At 43.6% G+C, this 17,398-nt stretch overlaps 1 long non-coding RNA gene across 2 annotated transcripts in view; it reads right to left on the minus strand.

The window, feature by feature from the left end:
• Nucleotides 1-1,049: 1,049 nt before the first annotated feature.
• The window catches only part of LOC103883590, a 41,826-nt gene continuing 25,477 nt past the window's right edge, over nt 1,050-17,398 (minus strand). Inside the window, exons 2-4 of one of the 2 annotated variants that reach the window (XR_001901679.3) lie at nt 11,017-11,132; nt 5,289-9,836; nt 1,050-4,363 (exon numbers count right to left, since the gene is read on the minus strand). This is a non-coding gene — a long non-coding RNA (uncharacterized LOC103883590). The remainder of the gene's footprint in view (nt 4,364-5,288; nt 9,837-11,016; nt 11,133-17,398) is intronic. The other variant, XR_001901680.3, reaches the window with a different exon arrangement.

Consider the following 17,398-nt stretch of genomic DNA (forward strand, 5'->3'; position numbering starts at 1 on the left):
GGGCTGTGTTCTCAGACTATGAAATAAAAGGTGATGAATAGACTCTGCATGGCCACTGCTGGTCTTTACCCTTCAGCATTCTGGATAGTGCACCTCATACACCGTGATGCAAACACATTGACTCCAGGGCAGATATAACCCATCCTTTCCCCACCTGCAGCAAGAACACCCCATCAGCCTATGGGTCACCTTTTTTTTTTTTTTTTTTTTTTTTTGTGAGATGGAGTCTCACTCTGTTGCCCAGGCTGGAGTGCAGTGGCACAATCTCGGCTCACTGCAATCTCTGCCTCCCAGGTTCAAGCGATTCTTCTGTCCCAGCCTCACAAGGTATGGAACTGTACACAGGTGCATGCCACCACACCTTCATTTTTGTATTTTTAGTAGGGCCGGGGTTTCCACCATGTTGGCCGGCTGGTCTTGAACTCTGAGCCTCATGATCTGCCCACCTCAGCCTCCCAAATTGCTGGGATTACAGGCATGACCCACCACACCTGGCTGACTATGGGTCACTTTGACACAGGATTTTTCTCAGCCAATTGCCAGTCCAAGACCTCTGAGGCTGGTGATTCCCCACCCCCCACCCCAGGCCTCACTAGGGTGGGGGTCACCACAGGAGACGCCCCATTTACTCAGCCCATTGGGCCACGCCTGGCTTGCACTCCAGCGTGGATCCTGTGGCCGCCACAACTGTGTGCTCAGCCCCTGATGGGAGGGAGTGTCTGAGCAAGCAAGTGCACAACCCAGCCAGCCATTCCAAGCTCCGGCACAGGAGTGGGCTCTGTGTGGGGCTTGCAGCTGGATCCCCCTGGCATCCAGGTGAGGGGGTACATACAGGGTGGTGCCCAGGCAGTGGTGCCTGCAACTCTGAAGCCCCCAAGGAGGTGTTACAGCATGCTAATTAGCTCTTTTAGTCCCACTCATTAACCGCTCTGTCAGCTCTGTTGCCACTTCCCATCATAAGGGGTGGCTGCCCTCAGCGGGCAGAGGGCCACAGTGGGTTCCCAGTTCTTGTCCCCTGTCCAAGAAGAATGAGGTTACACTGACAGTTGTAGGGTGAAGAGGGTAAAGAATAGCTTTATTGAGTGATGAAACAGCCATCAGCAGAGAGGGGATGCGAGGGTGGTTTCTTACCCCAACCTGAAGGCTGGGGAGTCCCTCTGTGTATCTGAATCTTGGACTTTTATAGGCACAGGTAGCACTGCATAGGGCATCATTCAATTGGCTTAAAAGCATTATTCAGAAAGAACCAATTGGGAAAGAGTGGGCAAACAGGAACAGAAATTCTCACTTTGAGTTGTGGGTTTCATCCAGAACAAGCAGCCCAGTGTTCAGGCTTCAGGCTGTTTTTGGCTTGAAGGTGCAATTTCACTGGGCACCTGCCCCTATCTGCCTAGGGATTTGCCTCCTGCCACTATCAACTTCAAGCCCCTCAGCTCCCTGTAGTTGCCCTCATGAGGACTGTGGCAAATGCAGTAGACTCCAGTTCAGTCTCTGTGCCTGGAGAAGAAAGGGAAGCTGGTCAGAGCCCACCGGAGGTGACTCATAGGTGGCCAGTGGACAAATATGGGGGTCAGCAGGACAGCATGGTTACTTGGGCTTAGCAGTCAGTTTCCTTAGAATCATGAATCAGCCCACTGAGAGTCAACGAATCTCCTACTGATCTCAGTTTCCTTGTCTGAAAAATGGGGTTGAAAGTTGTCCCTATGTCATGGGGCTCTTGTGAAGTTTAAATGATTTAATTCCTGTAAATCCCTTAGGAAAGTGACTGACACTTTTATTAATGCAGAATTCTGTAAAAGGGAGGGACCCATCCATTTAGCTCCTGTTTCCTTATTCCAAGTGTGAAGAGGACCAGCTCTCCCCAACACTTATCCTGACCCCCCTTCCATGCCTGCAGGTGGAGCGCTGTTCTGCCCCTTACAACCCACAGGGTGGGGGCAACCAAGAAAAGGCCAGGGTGGTGCCAGTATGAGGAAGTCACAGAGCAATACACACAAACACACCCACACATGCTATGCTTATATACATCAATGTGCAGACACATACATATACAAAAACCCATACATGCTTATAAACACACACATATATACAAATCTACATACATACAGATGCGTATACCTTATACATCTACATGTACACACAGAGACACATGCACATTACACACTCCCTTCAGATTTGCCATTTCAAGCACTGGCTTATTCCCACTTAATCTCTTATAAGCAACTTAGGAATCTGAAAGAGAAGGACCTGAGAATTTGTGTCCCATGAGAAACAGACCCATTTCCCCAGGACTCTGGGAGTTCCTGAGCCTCATGTAGCCCTGTGCCTGAAAGCTCATGGAGGAGCAGAAAAAATGCTAACTCAGATCCAGGTCCTAGTGTCAGGGGCAGCCACAGGAACTGACTTTCCCTGGGTATTGAGGATCCGGGAGTCCAGGTCTCCTTCTTCCAACCAAACCTGTGGCTGCTCAACCTCCCCTCCATAGCCAGGGGCCCCTTCCAGGCTTTGCTGCACAGGAGGAGTCTCCACAGGGGCTCCAGAAGGAAAAGGGGCAGAAGTTTAACCCCTTCGGGTGAGGCACCCGTAGGTGAGAATAAGAAAACCCAGAGTAACATTCTGCATCTGAACTCTTGTTCCTCCAGAACACAACTCCTGTAACCACAGCCCCAGTGATCACAACTCCAGCAAGCACAACGCCAGTGACTACAGGTCAGTGGTTACTTGTGGCTGGGAAATATTCCCCTGATAGGGATGGTGGGCTCAGAAGTTGGCTCTCAGAAAGGAAGGATAGGTGAGGGGTGCTGACCCCCCAGCCTCAGCCCTAACTCTGCTGAAAATCTCCAGAAGGGCCCCTCCTCTCCTTTCCCTGAGAAGTGGCTCTCTGCCTACATCCATCTCCTTACCCCATCTCAGGGTGAGGAGCCCCTCGTGCTGTACATGGCATGTTTATCTTTGCTATTCTCCAGAAGGCACCACCACAGCCACTCCCTTCTAGAAGGTTCCATCTCCTGCAGGCCTGGTGTCCACAAGCTCTGTGGTCCCAATTCATTATGTTACCAGGTCAGTGTGATTTCCACAGGGCCCAGAACCCTAGAGTTCATCTGTGCACCGGGAGGTTCTGTGGAAGAGAAAGCAGAAAGGGCCCAGGCACAGACCTGTTGAATGGTGTCTACTCCAATGACAAAGGCAAAGGCACCATAACTCTTGATGCTTTGGCTGCTGCCAGGGCAAGGCAGGCAGCATGCCTGAAGGAACACAGCCGAAGCCTAGCAGGGATGCAAGGAAAGGGCCTTGGAGCTCAGTGCACACATTCTCCTTCAGAGTAAGAACCTCTTCAAAATTTCTCTTATCAAGCCACCAGTCAGTGTTTCTAGATAAATGTTAGTTACTGAGATTTATAGCTGCCGGATCTCCAGTGGGAAAGGTCAGAAGTGTGAGAAACCTTTAAGAGTCCATAAAAAAAGCCCAGTGGTCTCCTGGAAGCAGTTCCATCTCATCAAACACTTTAAAAAATGGGGCAGGTAGCACTGCCCAAGGGACGCAAGTTGGGAAGCTCCCCAAATCCACATCTCTTGCTTGTGGGGGAGCCATCCTCAGCACATCGGCCCTACCCAACCAACAGTAGATACCAACATCCCTATGATGGATGAGCTATGGGGAAGTCCCCCCAATCTGGAGAATTGGCCCCCAATGGGGACTTGGGGAGGGCTGAGTTGGGGAGCTGTGGGAGGTCATCACCAGTGGGGCTCAAGCTTTCCCCTCCAAGCTCCAAGGATCTCCGCAGCCACAGGATGCATTCCTTCTCCACTTAGATCTTGTCTGTGAAGTACCCATTCGCCTTCCATTTCTACTTGGTGTAGAATGTAGGGGGCAATGAATGAGACTGCGTATTGCAGAGGGTCCACGTCCAAGCACAGGCAGTTGTTAACTGTAGTAGCCACACCACCAGTACCTGTGGTTCCTGCCAGCCCCTCCATTGCCCAGGCCAGGCAGTGTCAGTCTGGCAGATGCACCCCCAAGGACTCTCCCTCATGGTGTCTGCTCCTCTACCCCACCCTTCTGCTCTCACAGCTGCTCCTTAGGTGACATTCACACTTAGACAAAGTTGTCTGGTGCCCTGATTATGATCTCCTTTACTTGCTGTCAGCTGTGCCTGGGAAGTGGTCTATGCTTAGTTCCAGGATACAATGAAAAAGCACTGGACGGGCAGGTAGAGTCTTGGGCTTTACCATGAACTGTGTTGTTCGGGCAAGTTGTCTAACCTCCACAGCTCTGTTCATCTTGTATATATGGGTCGGGGGGTGAAGACTGAGCCCACAGGTCTGCTTCTTTGCTCAGTGTAACAGATTCTAAGTGCAAATCCCTGAAACAGGATCACAGTACACAACATTAACAAGAGGGTACATTATGCACAGTACAGCTTTCCTTGAGGTTCTACAGAATGCAAACCTTAAGTACCAACCCTCTGCTGAAAAATCCTCTAATGAATTTCAAGGTTAAATATAAACTGTGGAATTGTTCTGTCTAGAGTAGTCACACCCTCCTCTGGGGTCCCACAGTTCACAGGCTCAAAACTCCTGATCCAACAGTTACACGCTGCACCAACTTTCAGACTCTCTCTCCTAGTAGGCAGTGAGCCCCTAGAAGGCAGGGACTATGTAACAATGGCCTGGCAATTTTGTTGAATAGCTGCTCCTGTCAGGATCAGCTCATAAAAAGCCAAGCACTGCTCAGCTTTTATTATGCCTCTCACTGATTTATACCTTCATTTGGCATTCAAGAACTTGTTCCAATAGTGCCAAACAGTTGGGAGATATTTACTAAAACTTATTGAACTGCAGTCTATCCTCTGAATCCACTGTGCTCAATCCCACCACACACCCTGCTGCTTCCTAACTTCTAGCTGCTTGGAATGTCTTTCTTTCATTTTCTTCATCCACTCAAATGGTACACATCCCTCAGGTTCCATGCAAAGTTCCATCTCATTCATGAAACTCCCTGACCACTGGGATATCTGGCCTATGAACTTCAGCAAACTATTTCTCTGCATTTCATTTGGCATTTGAGGAGGGACTGGTCTCTGACGTCTCTTGGTATGCCTCACAGAGTCAGTAAAGTGTTCCCAGACCTATGGGTACCACCCCATATTGTTAGCTCTTTGAGGATACACACTAGATTATACTTTTCTGGTTCTCCACCCTGAGCACCCAAAAGGCAGATGATAGGTACATCTCAGCTCCAAAAAGACTGCTGAACATGGAATGAATTAATGTCACACAGAAACTGACCTGGTGACCAGTCTGGGCCAGTTCACTCACATGACTGTAGGGGCTGGCAAGTACATAATTTTCAGGTTAGACTGGCAGGCTGGAGATCCAGGGAAGAGCTGACGCTGCAGCCTGAGGTCACAGGTAGCAGTGTTGCTGGGTTGCTGCACATTCTTTACTGTGAGATTTAGAAAAACCGTCAATTTATCATTATCCTAATATTGTCAAAAATTTAGATAGCCTATTTGCTTTTCTTTTGTTCTTATTGTTGGTGTGTTGTTATTCCTGTGAAAATCATAATTGTGCAGTGTTTTGATATCTATGAATTCAAAAACTTAAACAGAATATTAGGAACAGTAGTAATAAAGTGACAAGCTTTGGATACCTTTTTGTTTCTGAATATTGTAAATATGAATCTTCTGGATCTCAGAGGGAACAAGGAAGCAATGACATTAATAATGAATCATAATCTGGAACACCTGATATTGTACAAAAAGCATAACAACTGGAAATGCCTTTGCAACTGCATAAGTTAGTTCAAGGAAACAATTAATTTGCATTTCTAAAATTTAAAAAATCCCCAATAACTTTTGACAAAACTCACAGATGGCTTATTATTGCTAGTAATGTCAATACTGGATGCAAATCATGCTCAAAAGCTGTGTGAATAGCCAAAAGTGCTAAGCACATTCTGTCAGTGCTCATAATTCAAGGAAAACATTAGCAAAATTCAAAGAGAAAAACTTGAAAAATATTAAGAACAGCTTTGTACAATAAAGTATTTGAAAAAAGCAACACACTGGAAAAATGCCATCAGATGTTAGTATACAGTTTAGCCAAATGTGTAATTAAATACAGCATGTTACATCATTAAGTAGAAGCTTTTAAACAATTATACATAGTGCATTTTATCACAGTATAGATTAATGGTTCTGCTGGTTGCAAACCATATTCTACATAATAAGACAACTTTTGGAAAATTTATTAATCCAAGCAATAAATCATTATCAGTGAAGTGTCAACCATTTCACACAATGTATTTAAGTTTTAGTTCCTTAAATACTAAACATAAGACTTACAGGAAAATGGGTTTTTGTTGATCTGAGGAACTCAAACATACCAACCTTACTCGTCAGTGCTCAAGAAAAATAGCTTTAATGTGAGATAGCTGTATGATGGTACAGATAGGGCCAGTATATGCAATGAAGAAAGTTCAGGGTTTCACCAAAATTTTAGCAAAATTTCAGGGTTTAAAAATCTAGAATATTATCGCAGAAGTCACATGACTGTCTCACATTTACTCTTCCTCGTGTCCTGATCCTGCTGACTTGTCCACATGGGCAACTAGGAAGCTGGCACAACTGTACTTCTTTGTTCACTTTGGTCACCACCATTAGCTCTGCTGTTGGGCTGCCCATGTGTAGGCAGATTTCATGAAAGTATCAGGTTCCCTAAGCAACATGAACTGGGAGGCTCAGAGAGGGGAGATTTCCTTAGTCACTGACTTACTGAGGGATTGACTCAAGATTCCCACGCACTAGACAAAAGTAGTCGGGAAAGGAATCATTTCCTGATTGCCTGTTGGGGAAAAAAGAAAATATTCTTTGGATAGAACCGTCTGGATGGACTCTTAACACAGTAAAGTGAAGGCAGTGCATTCTTCTTCTCAGAAGGACGGCAGATGGAGCACCATGCATCCCCACAGAGGGGCTGTCCTGCGGTCCTTACAGGAGTTGCCAAGCTCCCAGAATCTCCTCCTGCTGCTATCCCCACCCTGCCTGAAAGAGGTGAGGAGGATGATGGGGAGGGAGGCAAACAGGCTCGGGATAAGAGGAGTGAGTGCCCTGGTAAAACCAATTACTTAGTTAAACCTTTGGCCAAAACTCTAGGAAGGGAGGCACAAAATGGAACAGTGTTTTTTTGTTTGTTTGTTTGTTTTGCTTCTCTAGGTAAAGGTTTAACTTCAGCATGGGTAAAACTATTCTTTCCTTCTTTTTTCTCTCCCAGAGTTCTCACCGCCTCCTCCCAGGCTAAACCCTTCATGTTGCAGGAGACAGAGAATCCCAGGTAAGACCTGGACTTTTTCTCCCCGCTCCCTTCCTTCCTTTTTTTTACCGTGTGTGTTCAGGATAAATTATCTTGGTTTTGTTTCTGGAGGGAAAAGGGCCGAGGCCCTGACTTGAATCTCAATCACATTTCTGCACACAGTACCTGAAGAGACAGAATAGCAGAGGGGTGGGAACAATTAACATTGCTCTATGGGCTTTAGAATGGAGAAAACATAATGCCCACTCTTTTTTCTTTTACCCAAATCCAACTTCAGTTTTCTCTCCAACTCTCTAAAACCACCACCAATCCTATTATCATATCATGTGTAGCTACTTGGGGGGTGGTGAAAGGCTGAGTGTGAATCATGTTCAGATAGCAGAGTGTTAAACGAAATAGTTCCTCACATCAATGCCCGAAGTCATCCTTGGTCACAATAAAAGAGAATAGAGAGAAAAAAGTATGATTATTGTATTAGATAGTGGGGTTGCAGGGTTTTTTTTTTTTTTTTTTTAATTATTTTGTTATGATGATGTCAATTTTTTAAGAAATAAAAGAATGGAAAAAGTTGACTTGGGATTTCATAATGCAAAGAAAAAAGCAAAACAAAAAACAACAAAAAGCAAACAAAATAAAAATTTATATGTAATACCAAATTTAATCCCTTCGTAACTCTGTGAAGTGGGTCAGTACTGATGGGTCAGCTTAACTAACAGATATTAGGAATAGATCCAAAAATAACCAGCCATGATCGCATAGCTTGTGGAACCCAAGTTCTCTGACACTCAGCCCAGTGTTCCACATACAATGACACCCAAGGCGAGGAGGGGGCCTCAGAGATGAGGTGGCCGACCCTTGCAATGTCGATATTCTCCAGCTTTCTCAGAGCAAGTGGCTGAATCTCTTTCGTGACAAACAACTCACCACCTACCAAAGCAGCCCATTTTATTAAGTCTAATTTTTAAAAAAAGATCCTTATGATGAGCACAATTCTGTCTCTCTCATACTCTATGGAAACGACCAATTTCTAACCTCTATGTCACCAAGAGTAAGTATAAATCTTCACATAATAGCCCTCCAAATATTTGAAATCTCTATAGTCGTAGCCAGGTATGTTGCATCAAAATAAATGGCTATTTTCTGCAGGAGGGTTGGTCCAAATGTCCTAGCCCACCATTACTAGAAACAAGAAGTCCTCCCTATTTTTTGAATAACTATATTTATTTGCTCAAATCATACTTATTAGGGGCCTGCTATCTGCCATGCAGTGGGGATGCAGCAATACACATGTCAAATAGACATGCATTTGGAGTGTGGAAGTGGGTGCCCACCCTAGTCGGGGAGCATCTCAGGATGTCCTCCTTGAGGAGATGACATGTCAACTGAGCCCAGAGGACAACAGGAGTTGACAGGGAAGAGTATTTCCTAGAGGGAGAAGCTGGAGGCAGCTGTAGTGAGCTGCTGATGGGTTCTGGCCACCACCTGGACCACCTAGATTTCATGTTTCTCCACCCCCACTTCGTTGTGTGACCCTGGACAAGTTCCTCCCCCACTGCGTGCTTTAGAACCCTCACTGTGAAACAGGAGATGTGACAGGAATGTTGTGAGGATTGTTTGAGTGAATACATATGAAGGACATAGGACAAGCCTGGCACATTGTTAATGCTCAATCAATGTTTGCTCTCACGACTGGAGGGAAACAAGGTAGCAGGCAGGAGCGGGGAGTGTGCAGACAGTTCCTGCTTAGCCTTTTAAGTCATTCACGGCCCAGCACTGTAACCAGAGAAGTGAGGATGAGACTTCCACTTTGAGAAAGGCCTCTCTGGCCGCAGCATGTAGAGGAATGGGAGGGGATTAGAATGTGTGTGCATGGACTAGGTGGGAGGTAACTGCAGGGCCAGCATCTGTGGCACAGATTATCTCTCTTCATCCTGAACCCCTCCCTCTTCCCGTCTTGAATCCTTTTCCCATTCCTGATAACATCTTCCACCTGTCAGAAAGTCACAGGTGTTAAGGAAGAGATTTCTGAGCACACTTTGGACAGAAGTCATGATGATGGGGCCCATGACTAGGAACCTGCTGGGAGAGGTGGCCTGCAGTGTGTCTGGAGTACACGGGGGACCCTGGGAGCATCTTCTGTGGCCATGGCCCAGGCAGGCCTGCATCACTTGGTGCTGTACCACTATCAGATCCACCACGGGAGCCATGTGCTGTCCATTCCACAAGGAGCTCTTTCAACAGGGAGACGTCAGGCCCAACTGGATTCTAGCCATCTTGGTCTCCAGTCTCCTACTCTCAAGCCCATGAGTGACAATCCAGCACAGGAAATTTGGTTCTGTGAGCAGCATCTATTGGCAGGATGACCAGCAATTCTTGTGTGTGGTTTGCAAAGATCTTATGGAGCACAAATGTTACGTAGTGCTGCAGAAGAACAATGCTAGGTTCCACAGGTAGTCTGTCCTTTTGTTGTCTTGTCTACACCACAGAACCTTTGGTCGACTTGCCTTATTATTGGTTTCAGTCCTATTACAAAACAACAACAACAAATTATTGTATTCTAAACACAGTTCTAAATGCAACAATAGTTTATCTTTTAATCCTGTATTATACAGTTTACAATTACTTGCAAATGCATAGTACCTCACTCCAAAAAACCTCAGGCATCCAGGCATCACAATTTCTCTCTCTGCATGACATAGAAACTTCCATGTCACTAGAGGATTTCACAATTCATATACAAATCCCCTGAAGACTTCTAGGTGTAAAGGAAGCATCACTGGACACAACACTGAAAATGGCAATAGGCCAGGCATGGTGGCTCATGCCTGTAATCCCAGAACTTTGGGAGGCTGAGGCGGGAGGATCACCTGAGGTCAGGAGTTTGAGACTAGCCTGGCCAACATGGTGAAACCCCGTTTCTACTAAAAATACAAAAATTAGGTGTTGTAGTGCATGCCTGTAGTCCCAGCTACCAGGGATGATGAGGCAGAAGAACTGCTTGAACCCTGGAGGCAGAGGTTGCAGTGAGCCAAGATCGCACCACTGCATTCCAGCCTGGGCAACACAGTGAGACTCTGTCTCAAAAAAAAACAGGCAACAAAAGCCCTGGATAGATAAGGGTTTTTTTTGTTTTTTTTTTTAGGTGAGCTATAACATCTGGGCAAATAAAAACACTACGTTATTCCTAGAAAAATGATATAAATCTAACTTAACCTTGTCAACATGGGGATTCATTATGTTATTCAGCAAACTAAAGGAACAGTAAGAATGTAACTGCATCTCAGGTACAACTGGAACCAGGGATTTGAATGCAACTAAGACTCCCCACCTTTTATTTTCTCTTCTCTAGATTAGCCCAATTTTTTACACATTTCCTGTATGAACTATAACTATAGCCATTTCTAGATTAATATCTCTTGTCAGCAAAGCAAGACAGAGTTATTCTCTGGTCATGAAGAAGAGAATTCCAGAAAAGAGCTCTGAGTCAAAGGCCAAAATCCTGGCATATCTGGTGCTGTGCAGAGCTGAGAGACTGGCTGAAGAGTGTGTCAGCAGTAAGCTATCCTAGGCATAGGGCCTGACCTAGAAATCAAAAACCCTAATGTAGCAGTATTGCATCATCTATAGCCTAGATTATGCTGCAATGATATACAACTCCCATATCTCACTGGTATAAACCAAAAAGGTTTCTTTTTCATGCTACCTGTTCATCAGGAGTTGCTGAGGGGGTCACTTGGAGTCACTTGGAGATCCAGGCTTGCCAAGCAGCCACTGTTTTCAGCACCAGCTATTACCCTGCTAGTGGGCAAAGAGGGAGCTCTGGAAGAACATAAACCAGCAGTTAAATTCCCAGTCCAGAAGAAATACACATCACCCCTGCTAATACCTCATTACAGGGCACAGATGATGACAATAATGACCTCTCAGGCTTAAGGACCCTTCAACTCTGAGAGAGGATATCTAGTGGTCACTCAGTTGCTATCCTGTCTTTCCTTCAGGTGGAAGTGGGTGCGGTTTCCAACACCCCTAGCTATGTCCCCTGTCCGTGACAAAATCTTTGTAATCAAAAGTTTGAAGTATTTTGGAGTTCACAAGGGTATTTGTTTGCTGTTAAGACTCTTGCTCTCACTTCTACCTGACAAGAGAGAATTTGTATAGACTATTAGACATGTGACTATTTTTTTAAAGCACTAGGTATTTGGGGCAGGTCAACATGTTTCCCTATCAGAAATCACTCATAGATATGTTCTTTGAGGTCATGAATTCTATGAAATAAAAATAAAGAAAGTTATTGAGCCTCTCTTGGATGCCAGCACCATGCTCAGTACTTTCCTTTTTTTCAGTATACTCACATTACTGATTATCCTTCATTTTAGTTATGATCAAAGCAAGAGTTGAAGGAATGTCCTTGGTTTAAGGCTACACCCTAGGAGGCAGAGTCAGAATTTAAATCCAGCTTTCTTTCATTTGAAAGACTGTGCTCTGTGCTGGACCACACTGTACAGTTTTTAAAGTGATCTAACAACGACAGCATCCATCAGTGAACTTTGAGTTTACCAAACAGGAAATTGCTTTTAATGGGTTCATCTAATGGCAGGGCTAGCTCAAGGCGAAATTTTTTGCCTCCTCTCCCTCTTTTTCATTCGATACAATTCTGCTCTATTATCCAGGCTGGACTTCAGTGGCATGGTCACAGCTCACTGCAGCCTCAAACCCCTGGCTCAAGTGATCCTCCCTCCTCATCTTCCCGAGTACCTGGGACTATGGGCACATGCCAACACACCTGCTGTTTAAAATTTTTTGTAAGGATGGGGTCTATGTTCCCTAAGGTGGTCTCAAACTCCTGGCCTCAAGCAATCCTCCTGCCTCAATCTTCTGAAGTGCTGGGATTATAGGTATGAGCCACCATGCCCAGTCCCCTTCTCCCTCATTAAAAATATATTTTTAAATTTTTTTTCACTATTCAACTTCTATTTTAGGTTCAAGGAGTAGATGTGTAGGTTTGTTATATAGGTAAACTACAATGCCATGGGGGTTTTGTATACAGATAATTTTGTCGCCCAGGTCATCAGCATAATACCCAAAAGGTAGTTTTTCAGTCTTTACCCTCCTTTCGCCCTCCACCAGGTCCTGGTGTCTATTGCTCCCTTATGTCCATGTGTACTCAATGTTTAGCTCCCATTTAAAAGTGACAACATACAGTATTTGGTTTTCTGTTCCTGCATTAATTGTCTTAAGATAATGGCCTCCAGCTCCATCCATGTTGCTGCAAAGGACATTATCTCATTCTTTATAGTTGTGTAGTATTCTATTCCATGGTGTATACACACATTTTCTTTCTTTTTTCCTTTTTTTTTTGAGACGGAGTCTCACCCTGTCGCCCAGGCTGGAGTGCAATGGCATGATTTTGGCTAATTGCAACCTCTGCTTCCTAGATTCAAACGATTATCTTGCCTTGAGTAGCTGGGATTATAGGCGCCCGCCACCATGCCCAGCTAATTTTTGTATTTTTAGTAGAGACAAGGTTTCACCATGTTGGCCAGGCTGGTCTCAAACTCCTGACCTCGCCGAACTCCACCTGCCTCGGTCTCCCAAAGTGCTAGGATTACAGGCGTGAGCCACCACGCCTGGGCTTCTAGGTTGATTCCATATCTTTGCCATTGTGAATAGTGCCACAGTAAACGTATATGTGCATGTGTCTTTATGTAGAACTATTTATATTCCTTTGGGTATAGTAAAGGGATTGCTGGGTTAAACGGTAGTTTTAAGTTATCTGAGAAATTTCCAGACTGCTTTCCACAATGGCTGAACTAATTTACATTCCTATTTGCAGTGTATAAGCATTCTCTTTTCTCCACAACCTCACCAGCATCAGTTAGTTTTTGACTTTTTTAATAATAGCCTTTCTGACTGGTGTGAGATGGTATCTCATTGTGGTTTTGGTTTGCATTCCCCTAATTAGTGATATTAAGCATTTTTTTTCTTATGTTTCTTTTGAAAAGTGTTCATGTCCTTTGCCCATTTTTTAATGGAGTTCCTTTTTGCTTACTAAGTTCCTTATAGATTCTGGTTATTAAACCTTTGTCAGATGCACAGTTTGCAGATATTTTCTCTCATTCTGTAGGCTGTTTACTCTGTTGACAGTTTCATTTTCTGTGCAGAAGCTCTTTAGTTTAATTAAGGCTTACTTGGCAATTTTTGGTTTTGTTGCAGTTGCTTTTGGAGTCTTCATCATGAAGTCTTTGCCAGGGCTGATGTTCAAAATGGTACTTGCTAGGTTTTATTCTAGTATTTTCATAGTTTTAGGTTTTACATTTAAGCCTTTAATCCACTTTGAGTTGATTTTTATATATGGTGAAAGATAGGGGTTCAGTTTCATTCTTTTGCCTATGGCTATCCAGTTATCCCAGCACCATTTATTGAATAGGGAGTTCTTTCCCCATTGCTTGTTATTGTCAATTTTGTTGAACATCAGATGGTTTTAGGTATGTGGCTTTACTTCTGAGTTCTCTAACCTGTTCCATTAGTCTGTGTGTCCGTTTCTGTACCAGTGCCATGCTGTCTTGCTTACTGTAACCTTATAATTTGAAGACAGGTAGTGTGATGCCTCCAGCTTTGTTCTTTTTGCTTAGGATTGCTTTGGCTATTTGACCTCCTTCTTGGTTCCACATGAATTTTTGAATGTTTTTTTCCTAACTCTGTGAAAAATGTCATTAGCAGTTTGAAAAGAGTAACAATGAATGTGTAAATTGCTTTGACCAGTATGGCGGTTTTAACGATATTAATTCTTCCTATCCAGGAGCATGGAATATTTTTTCCATTTGTTTGTGTAATCTGATTTCTTTGTGCAGTGTCTTGTAAAATTCTCATTGTAGAGATCGTTCACCTCTTTGGTTAGCTGTATTCCTAGGTATTTTATTCTTCTTGAGGCTACTGTGAATGAAACTGCATTCTTCACATGGTTCTCTGTTTAGATGTTACTGGTGTATAGAAATGCTACAGATTTTTGTAAACTGATTTTGTATCCTGAAACTCTGCTGATGTTCTTTTTCAGATCTAGAAGCCCTCGGGAAGAGACCATGGAGTTTTCTAGGTATAGAATCATTATCTGTGAAGAGAGATAATTTGACTTCCTCCCCTCCTATCTGGATGCCTTTTCTTTCTTTCTCTCACCTGACTGCTCCGAATAGAACTTCCAGTACTATGTTGAATAGTAGTAGTGAGACTGGGCATCCTTGTCTTGTTCCAGTTCCTAAATAGAATGCTTCTAGCTTTTGCCAATTCAATATTATATTGGCTTTGGTTTTGTCAGAGATGGCTCTTATTATTTTGAGGACTGTAACTTCAAACCTAGTTTGAGGGTTTTTAACATGAATGAATGTTGAATTTTACCAAAAGCCTTTTCTGCATCTACATGTGGTTTTTGTTTTCAGTTCTCTTTATGTGATGAATCACATTTATTGATTTGGGTAGGTTGAGCAACTCTGCATTCCAGGGATAAAGCCTACTTGATCATGATGGATTAGCTTTTTGGTGTGCTGCTGGATTTCATTTGGTAGTATTTTGTTGAGGATTTTTGCACATATGTTCATCAGGGTTATTGGTCTGAAGTTCTTTTCTTCTGTTGTGTCTCTGCCAGGTTCTGGTATCGGAATGATGCTGGCCTCACAGACTGAGTTAGGGAGGCGTCCCTGTTTCTCAATGTTTTTGGAATAGCTTCAGTAGGAATGATACCAGCTCCTCTTTACATGTCTGGTAGAATTTGGCTCTGAATCCATCTGGTCCAGGACTTTTTCTGGTTAGTAGGCTTTTTATTACTGACTCAATTTTTGGAATTTGTTATTCGTCTGTTCGGGGTTTCAATTTCCGGTTCAATCTTGGGAGGTTGTATGTTCCCAGGAATTTATCCATTCTTCTGGGTTTTCTAGTTTGTGTGCATAGAGGTGTTCATAATAGTCTCCAAGCGTTTTTTGTATTTTTGTGTGGTCAGTGACAACGTCCCCTTTGTCATTCCTGATTGTGTTTATTTGGATTTTCTCCCCCCTCTGTTTATTAGTCTAGTTAGTGGCCTATCAACTTTATTTATTCTTTCAAAGAACCAACTTTTGCTTTCTTTGATCTTTTGTATGATTTTTCTTATCTCCATTTTGTTCAGTTCAGCTCTGATTTTGGGTATTCTCTTCTGCTGGCTTTGGGGTTGGTTTGCTCTTGTTTACTTAGTTCCTCTACATGTGATGTTAGAGGTTGAGATCTATCTTTTTGATGTGGGCATTTAGCACTACTGTTTTCCCTTAACACTGCTTTAGCTGTGTCCCAAAGATTCTGGTATGTTTTTATCTTTGTTTTCATTAGTTGTAAACAATTACTTGATTTCTGCCTTAATTTCTCTTTGTTTACCCAAAAGTCATTCAGGAGTAGATTAATTTCCACTTAATTATATGGTTTTGAGAGATCTTCTTGGTGTTTATTTTTATGGCACTGTGACCCAGGAGTGTGGTTGGTATTTCAGGTTTTGTTTTTGTTTTTTGAGATGAGTCTCACTCTGTCAACCAGGCTGGAGTGCAATGGCATGATCTCGGCTCATTGCAACCTCCTCCTCCCAGGTTCAAGTAATTCTCGTGACTCAGCCTCCCGAGTAGCTGGGATTACAGGCACATGCCACCATGCTTGGCTAAGTTTTATATTTTTCAGTAGAGATGGGTTTTCACCATGTTGGCCAGGCTGGTCTCGAACTCTTGACCTCAAGTGATTTGCCCACCTCAGCCTTCCAAAGTGTTGGGATTACACATGTGAGCCACCACACTCAGCTGGTATTTCAGGTTTCTTGAATTTGTTGAGAATTGCCTTCTGGCCAAGAAAGCAATTGTGGTCAGTTTTAAGAGTATGTACCACCATGAGCAGCTGAGAAGAATGTATATTCTGTTTTTGTTGGATACAGAGTGCCGTTTCTGGTTTTCCATTTGCTTGATAGATCTTTCTCCATCCCCTTACTTTGAGGCTATTGGTGTCTCTGCACATGAGATGGGTCTCTTGAAGACATACAGTTGGGTCTTGCTGCTTTGTCCGACTTGCCACTCTCTGCCTACTAATTGAGGCATTTAGCTCATTTACATTCAAGGTCAATATTGATAGGTGCAGATGTGATCCTATCATCATGTTGTTAGTTGGCTGCTACGTAGACTTCATTGTTCATTTGCCTTATAGTGTCAGTGGTCTATGTACTCAAGTGTATTTTTATGACGGCCAGTAATGGTCTGTACATCTCAGGGTGGCTTAAAGCACTAGGAGAAAGCATGCAGAACAGCCCAAGGTGAAGCTCATTTAGCAGCTGAGAGTGAGTTCACACCTTGTACTCTAAAATGAGGAGGTGCTCTTTTCTTCCCACTCTAATTAAAGAAGACTGAGAAGCCCTTCAGCACTTCACCCTCCCCCCCATCCTCCCCCCCAGCCCCCCGCTACCGCCACCAACTTTGTGGTAGGTTCCTGGCACTTGAGCTCTCCACAGGCCCAGGAGAAAACAGCTTTCTTGAGGTCCTAAGGATACCTGATAATCATTCTCAGAGTTAATGGAATCTTCTGTATTTTCTGTGGATTTTGATTATCAACTTTTTTTTCTAACTTCTATGAGATTAGAGAATTGAAAGGCTGTCATATCACTGGAACTCAGTCAAAATGTGGTGTCTTCTCCAATATTGTCCAACTAGAAGATGTGGGAATCTCACCTGATATAAGAACTAAGAAATATGACTACAAACTAACTAAAGGGAAAATAAGAGAAGAACTTAAAGGAGAATATTTGGGAGTTTTAGGGAAGTCATAACTGTATTGAGCTAATGTCATCCATATATCCAAGGGAAAGTGAACCTAAATTTACAGGGCAACTTCTGTGGGCCAGGTTCCTTCACGCATAATTTCAAGTCATGCTAAAATGAATGCATCCAAGGAAAATTTTATCATAATACACAACTTATGATAAGAAAACTTATGCTTAGGAAGATTAATTAGGAGGTTCAGGTCACCAAGCCTCTAGACTGTTTAGCCGGGACCCAACCCAGGTCTGGCTTCTGTTTGGTTTTGGAGTATGT

Source organism: Papio anubis, chromosome 6 (genome assembly GCF_008728515.1).
Source record: "Papio anubis isolate 15944 chromosome 6, Panubis1.0, whole genome shotgun sequence".
Lineage (NCBI taxonomy): Eukaryota > Metazoa > Chordata > Mammalia > Primates > Cercopithecidae > Papio > Papio anubis.